This window comes from Lemur catta, chromosome 4 (genome assembly GCF_020740605.2).
Source record: "Lemur catta isolate mLemCat1 chromosome 4, mLemCat1.pri, whole genome shotgun sequence".
Lineage (NCBI taxonomy): Eukaryota > Metazoa > Chordata > Mammalia > Primates > Lemuridae > Lemur > Lemur catta.
In genome coordinates this window covers 45,464,042-45,474,055 of record NC_059131.1, presented here as the reverse complement: position 1 = coordinate 45,474,055, position 10,014 = coordinate 45,464,042, and the positions used below count along the sequence as shown (strand labels likewise).

General features: G+C 34.8%; 1 pseudogene; it reads left to right on the top strand.

Moving 5' to 3' along the window:
* The first annotated feature begins 6,481 nt into the window (after positions 1 to 6,481).
* Positions 6,482 to 7,497, top strand: LOC123636439 (annotated as a pseudogene).
* Positions 7,498 to 10,014: the final 2,517 nt, after the last annotated feature.

Genomic DNA, 10,014 nt, shown 5'->3' with positions numbered 1-10,014 from the left:
CATCAGGGGATGCCATGTCAGGTCAGATCACTGGGTCCTTGAAACCAGCTGGCTGAAAGGGATAGAGATAGTGAAAAGCATAGTATTGGAAGTAAATGATTCTCTCACTGGCATTAACTTCAAAAGAATGTTGGAAAATGTTCTCCCAAACATCCATAGCTTCCCTTCACTGAAGTCCATAACTTTAATGTATTCTTGATGAAGAATATGATTTACGACTCCTTGTCCTCTACGAGTTTGCTACCCACCATGGTAAAATTATACCTCTCTTAAAATTCAGGATAAGTTTTTGTTTGAATGTTCTGAGATTTATAAACAAGCGTATGCTAATCCACCATGTTCCCTTTAAGAAGAGTACTGTATAGTATGTTCTGTTTGGGTATTTTTTAAATGTTGCTCAATACTGGGAGGGTTCTGGTAGCAGTATCAGAACATTCAGGGAATTTGGATTGCTGACTTTTTTGGAATCATTCATATAGTGATATTATTTAATAGAAAATATTTCAAAATTCTACAGTCAATATCTCAGAGAAAACTTGGGAAAGACATTTTTATTAAAATTTTAGTAAAGCTAATAAGCCATTTTTATTAACTTTATTAAGTTTTAAACATTTAAGACATATGCATTGTTCAAAATTTACAAGGTAGAAAATGGCATTGAATGAAAAGTAAGTTTCGATGTCATTTTTAACTCCTTAGCCACCTGCTCCTCTGTCTAGGGCAAGCATTTTGCTAATTTCTTGGCTATCATTCTGGAAATCGCCTTCAAGAAATGTTCTATCCATTTGCATGTATTTGTATTATGTGTATATTTTCTCACAAATATTTGCAAGATGTAAACACATTTCTGCAACTTACTTTTATTAATGTATATTGGAACCTCCCCATATTCACACACGTAGAGACACTTCCTTTTTCTTAATGGCTATAGAATATTCCTTCATACAGATATATTGTGAACAATTTTTTAAAATTACATTATCAGATAACCCAATCTCCAATGGATAGATTTGGGATTTAAAAAAAATAAAAAGAAATCTACTTCTGGATCACAAGATTCTATCCATTGCTTTATGATATTGAGAGAATAAGGGCTGTATTCTCTGCATTTTTTGTGAATAGGATGGTTCTCTTTTCTCACTTATTCAAATATTCTTCTGAACACATTCACATAGTTGAAATATAAACAAAGTTTAACAAAAATTTGTCTTTGAGACAAATGAATATCCACATGCAAAGAATGAAGTTAGGCCCCTATATCATACCATACACAAAAACTGATTGAAAATGGATAATAAACCTCAATATAAGAGCTAAAACTATAAAACTCTTAGAAGAAAATGTAAGAGTACATTTTTGTATATTGGGTTTAGCTGTGATTTCTTAGATATCATACCAAAAGCATAAGTGATAAAAGAGAACATTGACAACTTCCTCAAAATTAAAAATGTTTTGCTTCAAAAGACATCAGTAAAGTAAAAAGATAATGGATGTACTGAGAAAATATATTGGCAAATAATATATTTGATAAAGAACTGTATCCAGAATACATAAAGGACTCTTACAAGTTAATAATAAAAAGACAGATAACCCAATTTAAGAATGGGCAAAAGCTTTGAATAGATGTTTTTTCAAAGATGATATACAAATTGTCAATAAATACATGAAAAAATGCTCAGCATTCTTAGTCACTAAGGAGATGGCAAATCAAAGCTATAATGAGATACCACTTCACACCCAGCAGAAAGGCTATAATCAAAATGACAAGCAATAACAAGTATGGGTAAGGATGTGGGGAAATTGGGACCATCCATTGCTGGTAGGAATGTAAAATAGGGCAGCTGCTTTGGAGAACAGTTTAGGGGTTGCTGAAAATGTTAAATGTAGAGTTATCATATAGTCCAAGTGATCCATCTGATATCTTTCTGTGTACCCTCAAAAGATTTTTTTTGATATTAAATATCTCCCAATCCTTTAGCCCTTCCCCAAAGGATCTCAATTTCTATAATCCCCACTGAACTTCTATCACGCCTTAGAAATTACACTTGCCTGTGCATATAACTAAGAAAAATGAAAACACATGTCTACAAAAAAAATGTATGCAAATGTTCATAATACAGTTATTCTTGATAGCCAAAAGTGGAAACAACTCAAATGTCCATTGACTGATGAATGAATTAAAAAATGTGGTATATACATACAATGGATATTATTTGGCAACACAAAGAAATGAACTACTGATACATGCAACAACATAGATGAATCTCAAAAATATTATACTGTGAAAGAAACTAGTCACAAAACAACACATATTGTATTAAACCTTTTATAAAATATGTTCCAGTAGGAAAATCTATAGAGACAGAAAGGAGATTAGTAGTTACCCTGAACTGGGGGTAGAGGGTAGGGTAACACGGGGGTGACTGCTAATTGATTTGGGCTTTCCTTTTGTAATATCAAAAATATTCTGGAATTATATTATGGTGATGGTTGCACAACTCTGTAAATGTGCTAAACATAATTGAATTGTGCACAATAAGCAAGTGAACTTCACGGTATGTATATTTTATCCCCAAAAAGCTGTTCAAAAACAAAAACAAAAAATGAAGAATATCTTTCTTCCTGTCCTGCATTTGCCCGTGCCCCATACCCCATAAAGCACCAGGTCCAGACAGAGTGACAAGGCAACCTTTAAGGAGTGGAAAATTCCAACGTTTTTACATCATTCTTACTTGTGAATTCTTATGTACTGAATATAATATTCATACCAAAACTAAAAAAGATTTTATGAAAAAAGAAAATCGCAAACCAATATAACTCATGAATATTAAACAAAGATCCTAAATAAAAATCTCAACATACAGATTTCAGAATAACAGCTTTCAACTTTATAACCTAGAGGCTGTCTCTTTCTCTGTGGCCCAAATTCCCTTCACATGATTCTTTGTGTGGTCCCACCATTTCTGCCTTTTTGAACTGAAGAGGATCCTGGAAGAATCCTGTTTCCATACATGAATCTCCATTTTTCCTTCATTAACTACTGAAACCAAGAATGCAAATGCCACGATGAGCCCCTAACATTTAGGAAGGGTTTTATGTATGTTTGTTTGGAACACTAGGGTCCCTGGACACTTCTGTGCCTCCTTTTTCAACTTTTTTGTCCCCCACAGACACTAGCTGATCTCACCTGTGCTCACTCCAGCTCTACCTCTGCTTGGTGAACACAGAGAAGGTTGATTTTTTCACTTTGTGACAAACTTCTCACCTTTTATAGGCACTGTCCTAGATACGACGTGGCTGCCTTCTCAGTGCACCTGAACCACTTTCCATCTGGCTTCTGGACAGCCACTGATTTGGGCAGCTGATAATGAGGCTTTCAGGGTTTTGTGGTGGCCATTGTTGTTCTTTATATTGCATTGTATGATTTTCAGGAATTGAAGGGTAACATGCAATTTAAGAACATATACTCATGCTCATCCAAATCTTAATTCATCCACATAGACTGACTCCACATAAATTTCACTTCCTCTGGTAAATCCAGATTATTATATCATAGTTTCTTTCTCAGATTTGACTTCTCAGATAATTTTTATCAATAGTTGACATTTATCACATGTAATCATTGTCAAGTTTCCATACATTTATGGGGCACAATGTGATGTTTTGATACACACTCACACACACTTCAATGTGGGATGATTAAATCAAGCTAATTAACATATCCCTCTCTCACTTATTTTTTGTGGTGAGACATTTAAAATTTATTCTCTTCTAATAAAATGTCTAAAAGGTCAATTTAGTTGTATTTTATAGTTTTTTGATATGTGGTATTTTCATTGTCATTGAAATCTAAATATTTTCTATTTTCCACAATGCTTTTACACTTTGACTTACAAGATATTTAGATATGTGTTTTTACATTCCAAAATATATATTTTTTGTATTTATTTTTTAAACTATTGATTTCTAACTTAACTGTATTTTTGTTAGAGACTGTATAATACCAAAAGTTTGAAATTAACTAATGCATGCTTTACAATACAGGATAGTAAATTTTCATAAATGTTTTATGAGTACATAAAAAGATTGTGTATTCTGTAGTTATTGGCACATTAGTGTACATATGCTCATTATATCGTGCATATTATTTTTATTATTTAAAAACTTCTAATTTTAATGTTTTTTGTTTGCTTGCTCTATCAATTACTGTGTGAGAGGCCTTCAAATATGCCATTATGATAGTGGCTTTGTCTGTTTCTCCTAATTGTTCGGCCAATTTTGACTTTACATGTTCTAAGCTATTACTAGGCACATGCAAGTTAAAAATAAACATGTTATCATTATGTAGTGACACTCTTTATCTTTTATAATGACGTTTATTTTGTCTTATATTGGTATAGCTATACCATGTTTCTTTTGATGAATATTCTCTTGGTTTATCTTTTTTTTTTACCTTATAAAATTTCTTTCTTATTATTCTTGGTCTTGCTTTTCCTCTTCCTCTTCCTCTATTTTTCTCTCCTCTTCTTATTCTCTTCCTCTCCCTCTTCCCTGTCCTTCTCCTCTACCCCTTCTTCTTCCTCCTCCTAATTCTTGTTCTTCTTTTTTCTCTCTGTCCCTGTCCTTTTCTATTTGGCAATTTTGATCTTTTAACTAGATCATAAAGATCATTTATATTTACTGCAGTTACTTATTAATAAGGACTTACATATTCCAGTTTAATATGTGCTACTTACTTGCCCCAAATTTTGTTTTATTTTCCCTCTCTTTTATTGCTTCCTTTTGGAATGCTTGATAACTATTTTTCAGTTTTTCTCTTCTACTTATTAAGAAGTTTTATAATATATTTATAATAGCTTAATAGTTGCCCTATATATTTTAGCATGCAAAAAATATTTATCAAATCTAAGTCAATATTGTTTCTTTCTACCTAAACATTCCATAGACAAATTATCTTAATATCAAACATCACCCTAATTTGATCTTGTTTTTGTTTGTTTTATTGGTTTTGTCTATTTGTTTTTTACCATCATGAAGAATTTATCACTATAATTTTGTGTAGCCAAAGTTTATTTATATTTTTCCACATATTATCATTTTCTTTGCTTATAATTTATGCTTGTTTCTAAAAGCTAACATCTGGGATCACTTTCCTATTTTGTGAATTACATACCTTAAAAGTTTCTTCAGTGAGGATCTGTTGATAGTGAACTATTAGTTTTGTTCCCCAAAAATATCATTATCTTACCCTCTTTCTTAAAAATCACTTTGATTAATATGCAATCTTGGTTGACAGTTATTTTCTCTGAGCACATTGAAGATATTACCGCAGTGTTTGGCTTTCACTGTTGCTGTTGAGAAGTTAGCCATCACTTCATCAAACCACTGAAGGTTCTCATTCTTCTCTTGGTACTATAATATGTTTATGTCTTTTATGTTATGCAGTTTCATGTGTCTAGGTATTTATTTGCCTGGTTAAGATTCATTTAGCTTCATAAATCTGAGAATTGATTTAAAAAAAAAATAAACTCTGGAAAATTCTCAACTATGCTTTCAAATACTACCTCAGCTCCCTTCCCTCTAGTTTTTTTTTGAAATGTAATTGGGGATATATTAGAACTTTTTACTCCTGTGTATTGATTTAACTTTTCAATATTTTGTATCTCTTTCCTTCTTTTGGGATGTATCTTCTAGTTCACCAAATTTCTCTATCTTTATAGTAATCAACTGTTATACCTATCCATTGAGTTATATATTATTTCTAGAACTTCTGTTTGTTTCTTACTCAAATATACTTTTACCTTTTTTATAATCTTTAGCTCTTTTTTATAATTTCAGTCTTTCATTTGCTTTCTTAGCACTACTTATACACATTTCTTTTATATTCTATATCTGACAAATATGCTTTCTGAAGTCTTTGTCTTACTGTGTTGTTGGTAAGGATTGTATGTTGGTGATTGACTAGTGACCGGGATGTGCTTACTTGTGTCTTACATACATTGAATAGGTGGCCCTTTGAGGGATTAGTTAGATGTAGGAGTATCTCCTGTTATATTTCCTACTTAGGGTCATCCCTAGCCTTTATCTTCCCTATACCCTCAGAGATCAAGAAAATTAAAGCTAAATTGACTTGGAATAGCAACTGTTCTCAAGACAAAGCCAGATTTAGGGTTACTTAACTCCCTTCCTCTTTTTACTTAATGTCTGGCTCTGTAACTAACTTGTTACTTATAAATGCTTTTCAAAAATAAATATGAATATAAAAAATTTTTAGTTGTTTTCAGCAAAAAAGGTCACTCACAGTAATAGGTACTCAAATATTAGGTTGGTGGAAAAGTAATTGTAGTTTTAGCATTGTTGAAATCTGCTGTTTGATATTGGAATCCAAATAAATATGGTTATGTTATACATCATTTTAATGTGCATTTCTCATTTTTTTTGCTAATGACTTATTACTTGCTGTTTATATTTATTTTAGACTATGGAAATGATGTTAAACAAAAAGCAAATTCAAGCAATTTTCTTATTCAAGTTCAATATGAGTCGTAAAGCAGGAGAGACAACTGGGAACATCAACACTGCATTTGGTCCAGGAACTGCTAATGAATGTACAGTTCAGTGGTGGTTCAAGAAGTTTTGCAAAGGAGAGGAGAGCCTTGAAGATGAGGAGTACAGTGGCCAGCCATCAGAAGTTGACAAAGACCAACTGAGAGCAATCATCGAAGCTGATTCTCTTACAACTATGCAAGAAGTTGCTGAAGAACTCAACCTCAACCATTCTATGGTCATTGGGCATTTGAAGCCAGCTGGAAAGGTGAAAAAGTTTGATAAGTGGGAGCCTCATGAGCTGACCAAAATTCCAAAACATTGTCATTTTGAAGTGTCGTCTTCTCTCATAGAACCATTTCTCCATTGGATTGTGATGTGTGATGAAAAGTGGATTTTATATGACAACCGGTGATGACCAGCTCAGTCGTTGGATGGAGAAGAAGTTCCAAAGCACTTCCCAAAGCCAAACTTGCACCAGAAAAAGGTCATGGTCACTGTTTGGTGGTGTGCTGCTGGTCTGATCCACTACAGCTTTCTGAATCCGGCGAAACCATTACATCTGAGAAGTATGCTCAGTAAATAGATGAGATGCGCCGAAAACTGCAATGCTTGCAGCCAGCATTGGTCAACAGAAAGGGCCCAATTCTTCTCCATGACAATGCCTGACCTCGTGTCGCACAACCAACGCTTCAAAAGTTGAACAATTTGGGTTACAAAGTTTTGCCTCATCCACCATATTCACCTGACCTCTCACCAACCGACTACCATTGCCTCAAGTATCTCAACAACTTTTTGCAGGGAAAACACTTCCAAGACCAGCAGGATGCAGAAAATGTTTTCCAAGAGTTCGTTGAGTCCTGAAGCACAGATTTTTACGTTACAGGAATAAACAAACGTATTTGTTGTTGGCAAAAGTGTGTTGATTATAATGGTTCCTATTTTGATTAATAAAGATGTGTTTGAACCTAGTTATAATGATTTAAAATTCATGGTCCAAAACCACAATTACTTTTACACGAACCTAGTATTTATTGAATGAGTGAGTTTTCAGGTCTTATGTACTATTGATGGTCCATGGAAACTCTCAGAGACAGTAGGAGAGAATAGATCGTTTGCCTATATGGTATTTCCCTATATCTATACCTCTTCTGTAAAGCAACAGAAAACAGAAATTATGAAGAAAAAGGAAAAGCTCTTCATCACTTTGCATTTGCTAAAAGAGAAGAAGAAAGAAAGAAGGAAATAATATGAAAAGAAAATGAAAGAAATATATAGAATGTCAAGAGAACAGCTTGGAGCCATGAGGTAGAGGTCTCTGTAGATGGTGCTAACTCATTCATAAGTACCTCTTACATTTCTCTTTCGTATCTGAAACTATTGCCAGTTATTGTACAGGTGTCCCTGCATATGAGTGAATATATTCTGATTCTTCAGAGCTTCCCAACCTCACACTCTGATCTCATCCGGCATGTCATTTTTCCAGTGGGCTGAAAGAGGAATCCAGTAGCTTACTGAGAAAAAAAAAAAAAGTAAAATTGAATATTGGTTCCATAGTAGAGAAAAATGCTTCCTCTAAGTTCTCTGGAATCCATTTCAAGGGTCTGTCACTTGTCTTTGAACTCTTTTTCCTCTACTCTTCTTTTGCATTAGCTCTTTTATGAGAAATATGTTCATCTCTCCACCCCATGTCCTGGGTGGTCAGAATCAGTGAAATTATTCCATTTCTCAGAACCACATTTACAGAAAGGCGGCTGCGGATAGCCTGATTTTTCCATAAGTCATAATGCTTTTAGAAGCACTTCATTATCTCCCAAGATGAAATATATGACATTCTGTAATGGGTCCTAAATATCAGGACCTTTGACTTTTCTCAAGGTAAGAACCATCTCCTCAGTCCTTCTCTCTCTTGGGGTTCCTTTCACCCTCTCCCAAGGCCTGTGGGGGCACTAATGTACACAGCACCCCCACCCCCGAAGGATCAGAACTCAACTACTCGCCTAGTTTTTCATCCATGTACGTTTCCTGCAATGAAGGAATGTCTTACAAGAGCACTCTCGGCCGGAAATGGCACAAGAGAAATACTGCCATTAACAAAGGCAGAGCACGAGAGGTGAGTTGATGGAATATGGCCTCCTTGCTTAATGGGAGCCAGTGAGCAACACGTAGTCCACAAGAGGAAAGGAAGTGTTAAGTGACTAATACGAACCTGTCCACACACTGAGTGGCAAAAAAGGCCAAAGCCCTTCAGTCATGCTTGTTGCTTAGAAAACTTTCTTGCTTATGCATTCCTCCGTACATGCATTGCAGCATAAATTTTGCTAGTCAATGTTGCCCCACTTTTCAAAAAGGAGTTTTCTTGGGCTGCCAATGTGGGCTCTCTCCACAATGAATCACTGCGCTGGACTTCCTCCTGACATCACACTTCAATCAAAAACTTTTCGTGCAAAATGTCACTTTCAAAGTTGCAGTTTGGGGGAAAAAAGTGTCTATAAAAAATTCATGGCCACAATGATCTGATAATGCAGTGTTCTGATACCAGCAGATGTTTTGTCTAACATGTTCCCTGAAGCTGTACTCTGTGCCTTCATATCTTTCATTTCCAGTTGCTATCTGCTGACTGTGGGATGTCATGTACGTACCCTATAGCTATGCGCGGCAATTCGCATCTAACACCACCGCGCGTAATGAGCTTCACGAGATGCTTGTCGCAATAACTCCGTACTTCCCTAACCATATGGAACACAACACTCTAAAGCCCATAGACACTTTTTTTTATTACAGTTCAGATCCTTAAAACATAATCTGTGTGATGTCTAGTGAATGTACGTGAAGAGCTGCTGAAAACAAAGTTAACACTTGTTCACATCATCTGTTACAAATGTCCAATTTGGGACAATAAATTTCCTCGGAACCTGTTCTTTTGCTGACTCGTTGCTTTATCTTTTTTCCACTTTCTCTCACGTCGTTTTTTTTATGAACTATGCATATGTATTAAATGGGATTTGTTGTCCCTAGATACCAATTTGCATAAAGTACAAGCCATCATTGGTTGGAGAGAAGCAAATTACTTCTCCGGCAAGATCACACTTTTTTTTTTTTTTTTTAATTTTAACAAACCGCAGGCAGAGGCTGTTAACAGTACTTAGCCAGATATGCAAAGTATCACTTTTCTCAAAAGCAGCTTGATCAATGAGGGGGAGGAAGAAAAACTGTGAGAGGTGATATTATTCAATTAAGTCCCACAGAAAGCTGACCTGAAACAGAAATGTCCGTACCTGTTCTGTTACCTGCCCACCTGTCTGTAAGCTGAATCTCTGCATTTCCCCTTCATTGCAGGACAAGTATTACCCCTTATGAGGAAAAAAAAAGTGATATACTTAGCAAAGAAGTGAGACCAACTCAGCAGCTTTTAAAAATAACAAGAATCTCTCAGTTTCTTTCTCTTCTTCTCAGAAAACTTACTGC